Here is a 16,830-nt window from a genome sequence, read left to right as displayed (position 1 = left end):
GAGGCAAGGAGTTGGTCGCACACCGCCTGTTCTCAAGGGCTGATGCCAGGCTTTTTAGTCCCTGATTATGCCGCCACGTGTATCTCCCTTGCGTGAGGCTGGTCTTGTAGCCTACCATGATGTGTTTGAAGGTCGCTGGAGTTGGGCAGAGGGCACAGGTTGGATCCTCGCCGTACCACTGATGGAGGTTCTTTGGTGATGGAAGCACGTCATAAGTCGCTCTGATGATGAAGCTGATCTTGCTTGCTTCCATTTCCCATAGTTCTTTCCAGCTGATCTTCCTCCGCTCCACACCTTCCCACTGCATCCATTGCCCGTTTGGCAAGAGAGACCGCCTTTGCACTTCTTGCGGCCTCCTCCTGTCGCCGCACCTCCTCGACCACCAATGTCCTCCGCTCTGATGTTGTGGCCTTTCGCCAAGTTGGTTTACTTGTCGTAAGGCCAAAGCCTCCTCTTCCCTGCTGGACTTGCCCCACGATGTCTTTGTGCCTCAGGACTGATGAAGCTTGCTGTACTGCATCAGATGGTGTCCACTTCCGGCCAGTTACTAGGGGCGGCACAACAGCACTGATGGTCTTGTCTCTAGAGTCCCTCAGTGTCATCTGGAGTCTTACTTTAGAACACTTGTATTCCTCTGTTAGACTAGTGAGAGGTAGTTCCAGGACCCCTTTGCCATATAGGCCGATGTTAGTTAGACATCGTGGGACCCCGAGCCATTTCTTCGCGTATGAAGTTATGGTTCGCTCCATCTTCTCCACAGTTGTTATTGGGGCTTCATAAACGGTCAGTGGCCACATTGTCCGAGGAAGGAGACCAAACTGTAGGCACCAGAGCTTCAGTTTCCCTGGCAGTAGGGTCTGATTGATGTTCTCCAGGCCGTTGACAATTTCTTGCCTTAGTTGTTGCACCTGCTCTTTGTCCTTGAGACTTGCGTTGTACCATCTGCCCAGGCTTTGAACTGGCTGCTCAGACACTGTTGGTATCGGGTCGTCACCGATGCAGAACCTTGTGTCTCTAAGCACCCCCTTGACTATGAAGATGCTTCGAGATTTACTTGGTTTGATTTTCATTCGGGCCCACTTGATGTTCTCCTGCAGCTTTCCAAGTAGCCGCTTGGTGCATGCTGCAGTAGTGGTTAGTGTTGTCATGTCGTCCATGTATGCCCTGATGGGTGGCAGACGGAGCCCAGCCCTGGTTCGTTCACCGCCCACCGCCCATTTTGAGGCCCTGATGATGACTTCCATGGCCATTGTAAAGGCCAAGGGTGAGACAGTGCAGCCTGCCATGATGCCTACTTCCAAGCGCTGCCATGTTGTACTGAAGTCAGCTGTTGTGAAGCACAGCTGCAGGTCTTGGAAATAGCTCTTGACCAGTGTGGTGATTGAGCTCTGGTACATGGAAAAAGGCAAAAGATTCCCAAAGGAGTTCATGGGGAACTGAACCAAATGCATTGGCCAGATCGAGGAAGATCACATGTAGGTCTCTCTTCTCCTTCTTAGCTGCTTGGATCTGGTGCCAGATCATGCTTGTATGCTCCAAGCAGCCCGAAAATCCTGGAATTCCTGCTTTCTGTACAGATGTATCAATGTACTTGTTTGTTACCAGATAGGTGGACAGCCTTTGTGATACAATGCTGAAAAAGATTTTTCCCTCGACATTGAGGAGACATTTTGGCCGGAATTGGCTGATGTCTGACGCATCCTTTTCTTTAGGTATTAGCACGCCGCCAGCACTTCGCCACGCCTTAGGTATTGTTTGCTTCTTCCACACCACCCTCATGAGCTTCCATAGAAAGCGTAACACATCCGGTGCGTTCTTGTAGAGCTTGTATGGTACTCTGTTTGGCCCCGGAGCTGATGCTGCTCTTGCTCGCCGGACAGTGTTCTCTACCTCTTTCCATCTCGGAGGGCTGGTGTCCAGGTTGAATTCAGGTGGTTGAATAGGCGGGATGTCATGTGGGATGACTAACTGCTCATGCCTTTTCGTGTCTTGGTGGGCCTTTTCCAGGTGTTCCTCCAATTCCCGTTTTGATGTTTTCAAAGTTCCACTTTTTTCCTTTGCGAAGAGGTCTTTGATGAACTTGAAAGGGTCTTTGTAGAACCGTGTTCTTGTGTGTTCTTTCTTCTTGCAAAGTTTCCTCAAGTTCTCTGCTTTTCGCAAGGTTGCCAATCGGCTCTTGATGTCCTCTTGGAGTAGCACGAGACCTTCTCGCTCTGCGTCAGGTGCTTTTTTCCATTGCTTTTTCAACTGTCTCCTCTCTCTGATTAGCCTCCTGGACTGCTAAATCAAATCAAATCAAATCAACCTTTATTGTCATCTTGCAAGCAACAGTTGTACAGTGCAAAATGAAAAGACGTTTCCCAGGGAATAGCGGAGCATCGCACATGAAATTTAAAACGTCTCACACATAACACTAAAAACAATCCAGTCCCTGATGGAACAGTATAAATAAATAGTTAAAAGCAGGTAAAACACAACGTTAAAATACAATAAACCAATCATAAAAATGTCCGGGGCAGCTGATTTGAGTGGCCAGTGCCAGTTATTAAAGTGGCCAGTGCCAGTTATTAAAGTGTCCGTGCCAGCCGCAGAATCAAGTGACTGAGTACAGAGTGACTGTTTAGCAGCCTCACAGCCTGTGGTAGGAAGCTGTTTAGCAGTCTTGTAGTCCGGGCTTTGATGCTTCGATATCTCTTGCCTGATGGCAGGAGATCCAGGTGTATGTGGAGGGGGTGCTGTTTGTCCTTAGCAATTCTCTGAGCTTTTTTCAGACAGCGGCTCTGGAACAGTTCTTGTACCGAGGGTAGGGAGACGCCAATTATCCTCTCTGCTCCCCTCACTACCCTCTGCAGAGCCTTCCTGTCCGAGCAGTTGCAGGTGGAGTAGCACGTATTTATGCAGTATGTGAGTACAGACTCCACCGTACCCCTGTAGAAAGTCCTGAGGATGTTGGTGGGGAGTGAGGCCTGTTTTAGTTTCCTCAGGAAGTGCAGTCGCTGATGGGCCCGTTTGACGGTCCCAGTGGTGTTCCTGGACCAGGTGAGGCTGTCTGTAATTTGCACACCGAGGAACTTTATGCTCTCCACTCTCTCCACTGTGGTGCCACTGATGTTGAGGGGTGTATGCTTTGGCTGCGCCCTCCTGAAGTCGACAACCATCTCCTTCGTTTTGTCGACATTTAATTCTAGATTATTTTTGCCGCACCAGTCCACTAGTTGTTCCACTTCCTCCCTGTACATTGACTCGTCATATCCGCTGATGAGTCCCACCACTGTTGTGTCATCCGCGAATTTTATGATCCTATTGTCCCTGAATCTGGCAGCACAGTCATGTGTGAGCAATGTGAACAACAGCGGGCTGAGCACACAGCCTTGAGGGGAGCCGGTGCTCAGCGTGATCGAGCCTGAAGTGTTCTTGCCAACACGGACTGACTGCGGTCTCTCTGTCAGAAAGTCCAAGATCCAGTGACACAGGGTGGTGTTGAGGCCCAGCAGGGTTAGTTTCTCCACAAGTCTCTGTGGGATGATGGTGTTAAACGCTGAGCTGAAGTCAATGTACAGGATTCTGGCGTATATGTTATTGTTTTCCAGATGCGTGAGTACTGTGTGCAGCGTGGTAGAGATGGCATCCTCTGTAGAACGGTTGGGCCGATAGGCAAACTGGAGGGGGTCTAACGATGAGGGGAGGCTGGCAGTAATGTGGGGTTTCACCAGGCGTTCAAAACACTTCATTATTATTGGGGCGGTAGTCATTTAGGCAGGCAACCACTGGTTTCTTCGCTATGGGGATTATCGTGGAAGTTTTGAGGCATGTGGGGACAATGGCTTGACTAAGGGAGATGTTAAAGATGTCTGTTAGCACATCTGCTAACTCCTCAGCACATTCCTTGAGCACACGTCCTGGGATGTTGTCGGGTCCGACTGCTTTCCACGGGTTGACCTTAGACAGGATTCTCCGTGTGTCCATTGAGTCTATGGTCAGGACTGGCTGGTCGGTTTGTAAGCAGGGGCTGGCTCTCCCCTTGGGTGTGGTGTTTGCTGCATCAAAACGTGCAAAGAAGTTGTTCAGTTCATCTGGGAGAGAAGTGTCGGTGTCAGTTACCTGCTGCCTTGCCTTGTACCCCGTCAGTGTTTGGATTCCCTTCCACATCCTCCTGGTGTCTCCTGTGTCACAGAGGTGTATCTGGATTTTCCCCGCGTAGGCACGTTTCGCTGCCCTGATTCCTTTTTCCAGTGCAGTCCTGGTGGATCGAAGAGCGGCTGTGTTACCGGCTCTGTAGGCTGCATCACGAGCCCTCAGCAGCGAGCGAACCTCTGCTGTCATCCATGGCTTTTAGTTTCCACGTGCAGTGAAGGTTTTCATGATAGTGACATCCTCGGTGCACTTGGCAATTTAGCTGGTTACAGTCTCTGCGTACTCCTCGATGTTGATGAGGTCATCATAGGATGCTGCTGTCCTGAACACATCCCAGTCAGTGTGCAGGAAGCAATCCTGCAGTGCTGAGGCTGCTCCCTCTGGCCAGACCCTGGTGTGTTTTTTCTCCGCTCTGACTTGTTTTTGCAGAGGTCTATAGGCTGGTGTTAAAAACACTGAAATGTGGTCCGAGTGGCCCAGGTGAGGGCGTGGGGCTGCCTAGTAAGCCTCTGGGGTGTTGGTGTAAACCAAGTCCAAGATGTTCTCTCCCCTGGTCTCAAAATCCACATATTGCTTGAATTTTGGGAGCACAGTCTTAAGGCTGGTGTGATTAAAATCCCCGGCCACCACAATGAAGCTATCAGGATATTTGGTCTGGAACTCACTGATGACGTCATGCAGAGCTCCCAGTGCTTCGTTGGCCTTAGAATTTACATTAGCACTTGGAGCAACATATACAGCCACAACAAAAACAACGGAGAATTCCCTCGGCAGATAGAAAGGCCGACATTTCACGATGAGGAATTCTATCAGCGGAGAGCAGTGTTTCCCGGCTATCGTAGCGTTCACACGCCAGTCCTTGTTTATGTACAAGCACAGGCATCCACCTCGGCTCTTACCAGAGCTAGCTGCCTCTCTGTCCGCACGGAACGATGTCATTCCCTCCAGCTGTATTGCCGTGTCCGGGATATTACCGTGGAGCCATGATTCCGTGAAAACAAACACACAGCAGTCTCTTATATCCCTGTATGAGAGTTGATTGGTGTTGGTAATTTCTTTCCACCTCTCCCTTTACTCACCCCAAACCATTCTTCTCCGTAGCTGTAGATTGTGTTGCCCATCCTTTCAAGCTTTTCCACTGCTGTGCCCGCTTGTTGCTCCAAGATATGTATAAGGTCACTGTTGACCGTCTCCCACTCTTTCTTTTCAACAGCTTTGGGCCATTTCACTCCAGGTTTGTGCCCTTTGATTTTTCCCTCCAATGGAGGTCTTTGTAGTTGTTGCGTGGGCTTCTCCATCGGCATTTCTGTGCTTGTATCACCCTCTTCAGTGACATGGGTGCTGATGCTCTGCGAACTTTGGTTTGAGTCCCGTCGCTGTGCTTCACTCGACTGATTTGACCAACAGGGGGCGCTGACCTGTGCGCGGCTGCCCAGCCTGCAGCTGTCTGTCTTTTCATCTTTTTTTTATTTTTAGTTAGTTAAAGTGTTTTTGTTTCTGGAGTTCTAGACTTTTTTATGTGGGGGGTGGGGGGGGGGGAAGGGGGAAACTACCTTTCAGGGTCCCTACCTGGTCGGAGAGGAAGCTTTTCTCCGGGCTGCAGCTTCGACCCGTCCTCGCGGCCTACCAGCGGGCCTGAAGCGGCGTTTCCTGTCGGGCACTGCCCAGAACCACGGCTTCGGCAGCGGCACAGCGCTGGAGCGCTATCGTGGAGCGGACGATGCCTTGCCTGGGTCGCCGCGCTGGAGCTCCGGTGAGCTGAAGTCCGCCGAGTACAACATCGCGGAGCTGTGGGTTTGAGGAGCGGCCAGCTGCGGGTGGCGGCGCCGAACTGTACACCGGGAGCCTGGGATCTCTAGATGAGATCGCCAGTTGTGGAGCTCCAACCGGCGCGGCCTTGTTGGCTTCGGAAGCCGCGGCCTCCAGTACGGAAGCGGCCGTTCCAGGGTTCCCAGGCCGCTGCGAGGATTCTCCCGACGCCGGAGCAACATCACCCGGCGAGAACGGCCTGGAACATCGGGCCTCCGTAGAGGCAACTGTGGAGGCCTCAATGGGCCCGACTATGGGTGAACTGGGGTTGGGGACTGGACTTTGTGCCTTCCCTCATGGTGGGAGCCATTGTGGGGGGATGTTCTTTATGTTTAATCTCTTATTAATGTTATGTCTGTATTCTTTCTTTATGGCAAGAAGCATTTCACTACACCTAGGTGTATGTGACTAATAAATAACCTTTGAACCTTTGAACCTTTGGTTGCTTCGTAAGAAGTACTGGTCAATGCGAGGCCCATGTCTCTGCTCTCTCAAGCACTTTTTCTTCCCTTGGTGGATCTTCAAGCCCTTCACTGATGTTATTTTCTCCCAACCACAAATGCACACCTGAGTAGATGAAAACAAAGTTCAATCCACTACCCACCATGTCCATCAGTCTCTGGAACGTCTGCGCGGCGTTTTTTTAAGCTGAAAGGCATACGGAGCCACTCAAACGGGGTGATGGTGGTGGTCTTTGGGACATCGTCTGGGTGAACAAGGATCTGATGATAACCGCGGACCTGGTCCACCTTTGGAAAAAAAGGTAGCTCCTTCCAGATGCGCTGAGAAGTCCTGGATGTGTGGGACAGGGTAGCAGTCCGCGGTCGAACGGCGTTCAGGCGCCTATAATCCCCGCATGGTCTCCACCCCCCAGATGTTTTAGGGACCATGTGTAATGGGGATGCCCATGGGCTATCCGAGTGCCATATGATCCCCATGTCCTCCATCAGTTTGAACTCTTCCTTGGCGATGCGCAGCTTGTCGGGCGGGAGCCGGCGCGCCCAAGCATGTAATGGTGGTCCCGTGGTGGGGATATGATGCACTACCCCGTGCTTGTGGGTCGCCGCGCGGGAACGGGGGGGTGAGTAGCTCTGGGAACTCCGCGAGCAGGGAGGCATACGAGCCCTCAACCTGAGCCACCACGTTCAGCTGCGGGCTGGGGGGTTCCGCCGGTCGCGGGACTGGGGCCCGCCGGTAGAACGAGGCGCATGCCTCGTACGTCCGCCAGGAGTGAAAAAGACCGAAGGAAGTCGGCGCCCAGCAGCAGCTGGGCCACATCCGCAACAGTAAAGGTCCAGTCGTATGGGCGGGAATCGAAGTTGAGGGATAGGGTCCGCGTGCCATAGGTGCGGATAGTACCACGGTTGGCGGCAGTCAGGACAGGGCCTCGCTTGCCAGCACGGGTGTTCAACCCACTCGGGAGGAGGATGCTGACAATGGCCCTGGAGTCGACCAGGAAGCAAAGTCCTGAATGGCGGTCTCGCACGTAGAGGCGGTTGTTTTGGTCGATCGCAACAGCCCCTACTGACAATCGGCCGAGACGTTTCCCGCAAACGTGCAAGGGGGCGGCATCGGCGGGCACCACTGGAGCTTACCCTGGTCCCTGGCGGGCTGCTGCGGCGCGGCGTAGGTAGCAGAGGTTTGGGCATCTCTGCGGGGCTGCTGGCGTACAGGCTCGGACACCCAGTTGATGGACCCGCCATCCTGCTGTTTTGCAAGCCACAATTCGTCGGCCCACTCGGCAAACTGCATAGGGTCTATGAAGACCGACCCGGCGAGCAGCAGGCGGATGTCGCGGGGCATTCGCTCCAGAAACGCCTGCTCGAAAAGCAGGCAGGGTCGATGGCCGTCCATCAACGCGAGCATCTCACTCATCAAGGCGGACGGTTTCCGATTGCGTAGGCCGTTCATGTGCAGCAGGAGGGCGGCGCGATCTTGACGGCTGAGCCCGAAGGTACAGAGCAGTAGGGCCTTGAGGTCCTCGTACTTGCCGGCGGGTCTTGTAGGTCGGGCAGCAACCGCGTGACCGTCTCTAGGCTGAGCGCCCCGACCACGTAGAAAAATGAGGAGGAGGAGGAGCCATCTTGCCGTCCGTTTTAATTCGCTTTTTTAAAAGTTTTTAGTGGGTCCTGTTTTTTGTCCGTTGGAGATATGGACTTTTTAATGTGGGGGGTAGGGGTTAATTTTACTTCTAGGTCCCTACCTGGTCGGTGAGGCAGCTTTTTCTCCAGGGCTGCCCGTCGACCCGTCCTCGTGGCCTACCAGCGGGCTTGGAGCGCCGTTTCCTGGCGGGGACCGCCCAGCACCTCGGCCTCGGTGGCGGCACAGCGCTGGAGCGCTATCGCGGAGCGGAGCGGGCGATGCATTGCCTGGGTCGCCGCGCTGGATCGACGCGCTGGAGCTCTGGTGAGCTGAGACCGCCGTGTTCAACACCTCCGGGCTGCGGGTCTGCGGAGCGGAGTGGGCGGCGCCGATTTCAACATCGGGAGCCTGGGAGCTCCAAACCGGCGCGGCCTTGTCGGCTTCGGAAGCCGCGGTCTCCAGCTAGATAGCGGCCGTTCCAGGTGGCCCAGCCGCTGAGAGGACTCTCCCGACGCCGGGGCAAGACCACCCGGTGAGAACGGCCAGGAACATCGGGCCTCCGTAGAGGCAATTGGCCTGACTTTGGGGTGAACTTGGGGTAGGGACTGGACATTGTGCCTTCCCCCACAGTGGTGTACATTGTGGGGGGATGATTTTTTGTCTGTAAGGTAATCCTGTTAGTCTTTGTCCAAGATGGCTGCCGTGAAGGGAGAGTGGACGCTGGCGCGCTTTAGCTGCCGCTGCTCTCTCTTCACATTGTGTTTTTGATTTTTGTTTTTGGACTGAATTCTGTTTTTAATTTGTGTTTCTGTGATGTCTTTATTATTTATTTTATTCTGATTATATGTTTATATTCCTGTTAACCTATGTAAGGTGTCCTTGAGATGTCTGAAAGGCGACCAATAAATAAAATTTATTACTATTATTATTATTAAATATCTAGTGTCGTCGGCAACGATATTTCGAAGGTGGAACTGGGCCTCTATGTGGGCGAACCACACTTGAGGCTGCTCTGCCCAGAAAACGGGCAGTTCCAGGCCCACGGCATTTTGGTGGGGGAGCTGGGTGTCGGGGATGGCGGCGGCTTGCATGTTGAGAGTCCGAGTACTGATCGGACTAACGGGGTCACCAGTTTGGCAAGTAGAGACAGTTGGGTATAACAAAATTCTTTATTTTTAGACAAAAATAAAATGATTACCCAAGTCGATATTGACAGCCAAAATAAACAATGCTCACTCCAACCGCGTGGAGTTCGAATGAATGGTTTTACAGAAAACCCGCGAAAAAGCTCCCCCGCTCACATGACCGCGCTAGCCGATAGCGAGGGTTCGACATTACCAGGGCCACCACTAGGTGCCGCTACACTATAACATTTCATCACCAAACAAAACATGAGCCATACACAATTAAGATATGACATGTAGACTCAGACTTGAGAGCAGATTTTTGCTTTTCTACTTCCTTTTCTAGTTGTCTTTTCCACAGTTTAGATCAAATGTAATTATAAAGTCAAGAAACTGAGTTATTTTACTTGAAACTTTACAGGGCTTGTTATTAATTAAAATTAGTAAATGCAATGAAGGAATAAAATCATCAGTAATAGTTTTAAGACTAAAATGTTCTTATGAGCAGTATGAGCAATCTATGGTTGCTTGTGGATTATAAAAACAGAAATTAGTTTGCAAAAGGATTCCCAAAACAATGTTCCTGTTCAGTACTTCGTGAAATAGTAATATTTCCCATTATTATTCACGTCTGATTCAGAAATCCCATTCTCTTAGTATTTAGATTTCAAAAAAAAAATAAATATTGCTAGCATACAAGTTGTTCTTTTATAAATATTTGCAGCATAATATTGGTTGCATATTTAGTCTGCAGCAAAACTAAATAGAAAAAAGTCATGTTCTACTGCAAAGCAAGTCAATAAAGAATGGCTATATGGTCTGCAACCAATTACCAAGAAAGATTCATAGCTACCGGATTACGAATAATTCACATTGAAAGGGGAGGAAGAACTACTCCCTTTTTATAAATCGAGATTTACATTATCAGATCCATTCGGAATTTATAACCGTCAAACACATAATTGTTATCTCTGGACATCACCGTTTCATAGAGTTTACAATTTCTTGGTTCACTGGAGCTTACCTCTAGCTTGTTAACAGAACAAAAATTGTGAAATCATTTGGTTCAAAGCACTGAGCTAAAGCTGATCTCACCTCAAACTGTACACATTTCCTTCTGATAACAGATACTTCATTGGACTGCAAAGGTGCCACTTCATGCTTTGTAGTTAAAGCAATCTTTTTAAGTCTCTTCCACTTTTCTGGCAGCTCCTGAAGTATTTTAGATGAAAATATGCATAAAGTATTAGTCAAGCATACAAAATTATAACGTGTAAACATTTTAGTTACACACTGTGTTGCGATGGGTTAGGCAAGAAATAATTTTCATCTGATTAATTTATTTTGTACCTACTGTACATATATTAAATTTATTTCCAAAGAAAAATCTGTGACAAAAGTGTGGAAATATTTTTTGATGTACACAAAATATGTAGCTGGTCAGAGTGACACAGCATGAAAACAAGCCTTCGGCCCGAATCATCCATGCTGACCAAGTTTTATAACCATTTGTTTGCAATAGGCCCAGATCCCTCTAAACATTTCCTATTCATGTACTTGTCTAAATGTCTTTTAATTGCACTATCATACCGACCTCCACAGCTTCCTCTGCCAGCTCATTCCATATATGTACTACCCGCTGCATGAAAAAAAATTACCTCTCGGCTTTCTTTTAAATCTTTCCTCTCTCACCTTAATCCCATGGTTTCTAGTTCTGAACACCTCCATCTGGGAAAAGGACTGTGCCCATACACCTTACCTATGCCTCTCATGATTTTGTATTCCTGTATAAGGTCACCCCTCAAGCCTCCTATGCTCCAGGGGAAAGAGTCCCAGCCTGTCCATTCTCTCCTTACAGTATAACTCAAGCCCTCAGGTCTCAGTAATACCCTTGTGAATCTTTTCTACATCCTTTCCAGCTTAATGATATCTTTCCAATAGCAGGGCAACCAGAACAGCAGGCAATATCCGAATGTGGTCTCACTAACATCTTATGCAGCTGTAAAATGACGTCACAATATCCTCACCAATGAAGGCTAGCAAGTCTTTAGAAAGACACAAAGTTTGGAGTAACTCTGCGAGTCAGGCAGCATCCCTGGGGAACAGGGATACGTGACATTTTGGATTGGGACCCTTCTTCAGACTGCCGAACACTGCCCCACCTACCTGTGTCACCATTTTCAAAAAACGATGTACCTTTACTTTCCAGTCTCTCTGCTCTACCACACTCTCCAGAGGCCCTACCATTTACTTGCAAGTTGGTTTATCTTTTACATGCAAGTCCACCCTGGTTTGACTTACAAATATGTATCATCCCACATTTCTCCAAATTTAATTTCATCTGCCATTCCTTGCCACACTTCCTAGTAAACTAAGATAGTCTTTGTCACTGTCCACTATAATCACCAATTTTGACATCAACCACAAATTTACTAACTACACTAACCATAGACACAAGGAACTGCAGATGCTGGTTTACAAAAAAAGACAGAAAGTGCTAGAGTATAGCAGGTCAGGCAGCATCTCTGGAGACCACAGATTTGCACAGTTGTCAAAGGTCTTGTTAAAGTAATTACAGCTGACATCTATTGCCCTGCCTTCATCAACTCTCTTAGAGACCTCTTCAAAAGATTCAAATTTGTAGGGCATGTCTTCCCATGCACAAAGATGGGCTGACTATCCCATGTTATCAGTTCTTGCCTCTCCAAATGCTGGTAGATCCTTTCCGTCAGAATCCCCTTCAGTAACTTACCACCACTGACGTCAGCCTGTAGTTCCCTGGCTTGTCCTTACAGCCCTGCTCCACATTAGCAACTTCCCAGTCTTCCGATTCCTTCCTCGTGGCTAATGATGATACAAATATCTCTACTGGGGACCCAGAAATATCTTCCCTAGTTTCCCACAGTGTCCGAGGAATCAATTGGTCAAGCTCTGGGGATTTATCCACCTTAATAATCATTAAGGCTGTTAGCATCTCATATTTTCTAATTCAGACAGGGTCCAACACATCACTAGTCAATTCCCTTTATTGCTTTGCCTCCATGATCTTCTCCATAGTAAATACTGATTCATACCTGACTTTTCTCCTGTGGTTCAATACAAAGACAACCATGTTATAGAAACATAGAAACATAGAAAATAGGTGCAGGAGGAGGCCATTCGGACCTTCGAGCCAGCACCGCCATTCATTGTGATCATGGCTGATCATGCCTGCCTTCTCCCCATATCCCTTGACTCCACTAGCCCCTAGAGCTCTATCTAACTCTCTCTTAAATCCATCCAGTGACTTGGCCTCCACTGCCCTCTGTGGCAGGGAATTCCATAAATTCACAACTCTCTGGGTGAAAAAGTTTTTTCTCACCTCAGTCTTAAATGACCTCCCCTTTATTCTAACACTGTGGCCCCTGGTTCGGGACTCGCCCAACATTGGGACATTTTTTCCTGCATCTAGCTTGTCCAGTCCTTTTATAATTTTATATGTTTCTATAAGAACCCCCCTCATCCTTCTAAACTCCAGTGAATACAAGCCTAGTATTTTCAATCTTTCCTCATATGACAGTCCCGCCATCCCATGTTGATACTTAAGGGGGACTATTCCCTCCTTTGTTACCCTTTTACTTTTAATATACCTGTAAAATTTCTTAGGACTTTCCTTGTCTGGCAGAGCTAGCTGATGTCCTCTTTTTATCCTCTTGATTTCTCTCATGTCTATTGTTATAATTATTATACTATAGAGTCATACAACATGCAAACAGTATGACTGTATTAGTTCGACCCAACTCATCATTCCCGACCAAAATACCCCATGCCATTTGTCCATATTTGTTGCATATCCCTCTAAGCCTCTCCTATACGTATACCTGTCCAAATGTCTTAAATGTTGTCATTGTACCTGCCTCAACACTTCCTCTGGCAGGCAGCAGATCCCATGTATATACCACCACCCTCTGTGTGAAAAAGCTGCCCCTCAGGTTATTTTTAAATCTTTCCCATCTCACCTTAAATCTATGAGCTCTAGTTCTCGAGTCTTAAAGCCTGGAAAAAGATTGTGTACATTCACCTTATCTCTGCCCTTTGTGATTTTATATACCTTTAAGATTATCCTTCAGTGTCTTATGCTGCCAGGAATGAAGCCTTAACATGCCCAATTTCTCCTTTTAATTTAGTCCCTCAACATCCTCATAAATCATAAATCAGGGTTACCAAAACTAAACTCCAATACTCTTCACCAATGTCTTGTACAACTGCAACACATCCTCCCAACCTCTAAACTCAATGCCCTTACTGATGATTGCCAGTATGCCAAAATCCTTCTTCACCACCCTGTGCATCCATGATGTCAATTTCATGGAATGATGTACTTGTACTCCTGTTGGTGTAGGGAATGTTCTACAACATTCCTTGCACCGTTCATTGTCCTACCGAAAAAAATTCAACACTTTAGACTTTACACAGAGATACAGTGTGGAAACATACCCTTAAGCCCACCGAGTCCACACTTATCAGCGATCCACATACACTAGCACCATCCTACACACTAGGGACAATTTACAATTTTTACCAAAGCCAATTAACCTACAAATCTGTACGTCTTTGGACTGTGAGAGGAAACCGGAACACCTGGAGAAAACTCACATGGTCATGGCAAGGACATACAAACTCTGTACAGACTGCACCTGTAGTCTGGATCGCACCCAGATCTCTGGAGCTGTGCCACTGTGATGCATCTTGCACTCAACCATTCTTAACTGTAATTATTTTGATTAAAAGCTATAGTGTATGGATTAAAACCTTCAAGAACCAAGTTAAAATAATTATGGACTGAAGATTTAAAGCAAAACAAATACACAACTTAAATAGATTTTAACTGACACAAGTTCTTGTTTATTTACCACAAGATCTGCATAAATGCATTCAGGGAGCTGCTGTCCATAGGTTTTCAGCAACTCTGTCGCTTCTATTTAAACGTTTGGTCTGCAGACGACTCCCAATCCCGGACTGCCATAGGTGTGCCATGACTTGAACAAGTCCAATGTTATCCCCATCTTTCACCTTTTTTGTAGCCACTTCTCTGTTACACCAATACAACTCACCAATTGATTTACACTGAAAAATAAAGCAAAGATAATCATCAAACATATTACATTTGCAGGGTAGAGCTAATGTTCATTGAAATATTATCTGGAGAACTCTAAATCAAATTTCAACACATTAATTCGTGATGTGCTTCATTACACAAAGAAGGGCCTCATGTATCTGGGAGGCTATGTATTAGCATGGATTGATTCAAGGGCAAAAAAGAGAGACCAAGTATAAATTTTCTGGTTGGTAGACTGGATAATGGGGTTGCACAAAGAATGAAAGAAAATGTAGTCATCTGGAGCAAATTTGAGAGTGCCTCACAAGCTGAGCACACAATGGAAAATATGCCTCGCTATCTCTAAGCACCCAAATGCTCACCAATTTTACAGAGGCAAGTTGCAGATAGTGGCATTTAAGCAGCTTTTAGATTGGCACATGGATTTGCATGGAATGAAGGAATGTGGATCACGTGCAAGAAGAGATTATCTTGGCATTAGGTTCGACACAGACATTTCTATGTATGATCATACATCTATGGTTATTAATGCACACGAGGAATATTATAAAACTTCAGATAACACGGTTTAGTTTAGGTTGGAGATACAGCACGGAAACAGGCCCTTCTACCCACCAAAACCATGCCAACCAGTGATCCCTGTACTATCCTACATACTAGAGACAATTTACAATTTTTACCTAAACCAATTAACCGATAAAACTGTAGATCTTTGGAGAGTGAGAGGGAACCGGAGTACTCGGACAAAACCAACATGCTCATGGGAAAAACAAAAAACTCCACACAGAATCAAATAGGGAGGATCGAACCCAGGTCTACCGCTGCGATCATTAGCATCATTACTACAAGATAGCCAGTATGAGGCATAACAAAGGAAAGGAAGAGAGATTTGAAGTAGTATATCTTTATTGTCATTTTCCTGAGTACTCACATACCCAGAGGAAACAAAAAAACATTGCTCAACCAGTGTCCATTCAGTGTGCAGTAAAAAATAAATAGAAATAAAAATACTGTAGCATGACGGTACAGCAGGCAGTGAAGAAAGCTAATGTCATGTTGACCTTCATAACGAGAGGAATTGAGTATCGGAGCAAAGAGGTACTTTGGGCCCTGGTGAGCCCACACCTGGAGTATTGTGTGCTCTTTTTGTCTCCTAATTTGAGGAAGGATATTCTTGCTTTTGAGGGAGTGCAGAGTAGGTTCACCAGGTTAATTCCCAGGATGGCGGGACTGTCATATGATGAAAGAATGGAGCGACTGGGCTTGTATTCACTGGAATTTAGAAGGATGAGAGGCAATCCTATCGGAATATATAAAATTATTAAGGGATTGGACACGCTAGATGCAGGAAACATGTTCCCGATGTTGGGGGAGTCCAGAACCAGGGGCCACAGTTTAAGAATAAGGGGTAGGCCATTTAAAACTGAGATGAGGCAAATCTTTTTCACACAGAGAACTGTGATTTTGAGGAAATCTCTGCCTCAGAAGGCAGTGGAGGCCGATTGACTGGATGCATTCAAAAGAGAGTTAGATAAAGCTCTTGGGGCTAGCGGAATCAAGGGACTTGGGGAGAAGGCAGGAACGGGGTAATGCCTGACATCGGTGGTGGGGAAGATGCTGGAATCAATTATAAAAGACGAAATAGCGGAGCATTTGGATAGCAGTAACAGGATCGGTCCGAGTCAGCATGGATTTACGAAGGGGAAATCATGCTTGACTAATCTTCTGGAATTTTTTGAAGATGTAACTAGGAAAATGGACAAGGGAGAGCCAGTGGATGTCGTGTACCTGGACTTTCAGAAGGCATTTGATAAGGTCCCACATAGGAGATTAGTGGGCAAAATTAGGGCACATGGTATTGGGGGTAGTGCTGACATGGATAGAAAACAGGAAACAAAGAGTAGGGATTAACGGGTCCATTTCAGAATGGCAGGCAGTGACTAGTGGGGTACCGCAAGGCTCAGTGCTGGGATCGCAGCTATTTACAATATACATCAATGATTTGGATGAAGGGATTAAAAGTAACATTAGCAAATTTGCAGATGACACTAAGCTGGGTGGCAGTGGGAACTGTGAGGAGGATGCTATGAGAATGCAGGGTGACTTGGACAGGTTGGGGGAGTGGGCAGATGTATGGCAGATGGAGTTTAATGTGGATAAATGTGAGGTTATCCACTTTGGTATCAAAAACAGGAAGGCAGATTACTATCTAAATGGCATCAAGTTGGGAAAAGGGGAAGTACAACGGGATCTAGGGGTCCTTGTTCATCGGTCTATGAAAGTAAGCATGCAGGTACAGCAGACAGTGAAGAAAATGAATGGCATGTTGTCCTTTATAACAAGAGTCGTCGAGTATAGGAGCAAAGAGGTCCTTCTGCAGTTGTACAGGGCCCTAGTGAGACCACACCTGGAGTATTGTGTGTAGTTTTGGTCCCCTAATTTGAGGAAAGACATTCTTGATAATGTGGGAGTGCAGCGTAGGTTTACAAGGTTAATTCCCAGGATGGCGGGACTGTCATATGCTGAGAGAATGGAGCGGCTGGGCTTGTACACTCTGGAGTTTAGAAGGATGAGAGGGATTCT

The 16,830-nt window shown here is 47.4% G+C and overlaps 1 pseudogene; it reads right to left on the bottom strand.

The window, feature by feature from the left end:
• LOC116974878 overlaps nt 1–16,830 on the bottom strand; it is a 193,607-nt pseudogene that overhangs the window by 174,914 nt on the left and 1,863 nt on the right.

Source organism: Amblyraja radiata, chromosome 7 (assembly GCF_010909765.2).
Source record: "Amblyraja radiata isolate CabotCenter1 chromosome 7, sAmbRad1.1.pri, whole genome shotgun sequence".
NCBI lineage: Eukaryota > Metazoa > Chordata > Chondrichthyes > Rajiformes > Rajidae > Amblyraja > Amblyraja radiata.
The sequence above is the reverse complement of the archived record's forward strand: the minus strand, read 5'-3'. Positions and strand labels throughout refer to the sequence as shown.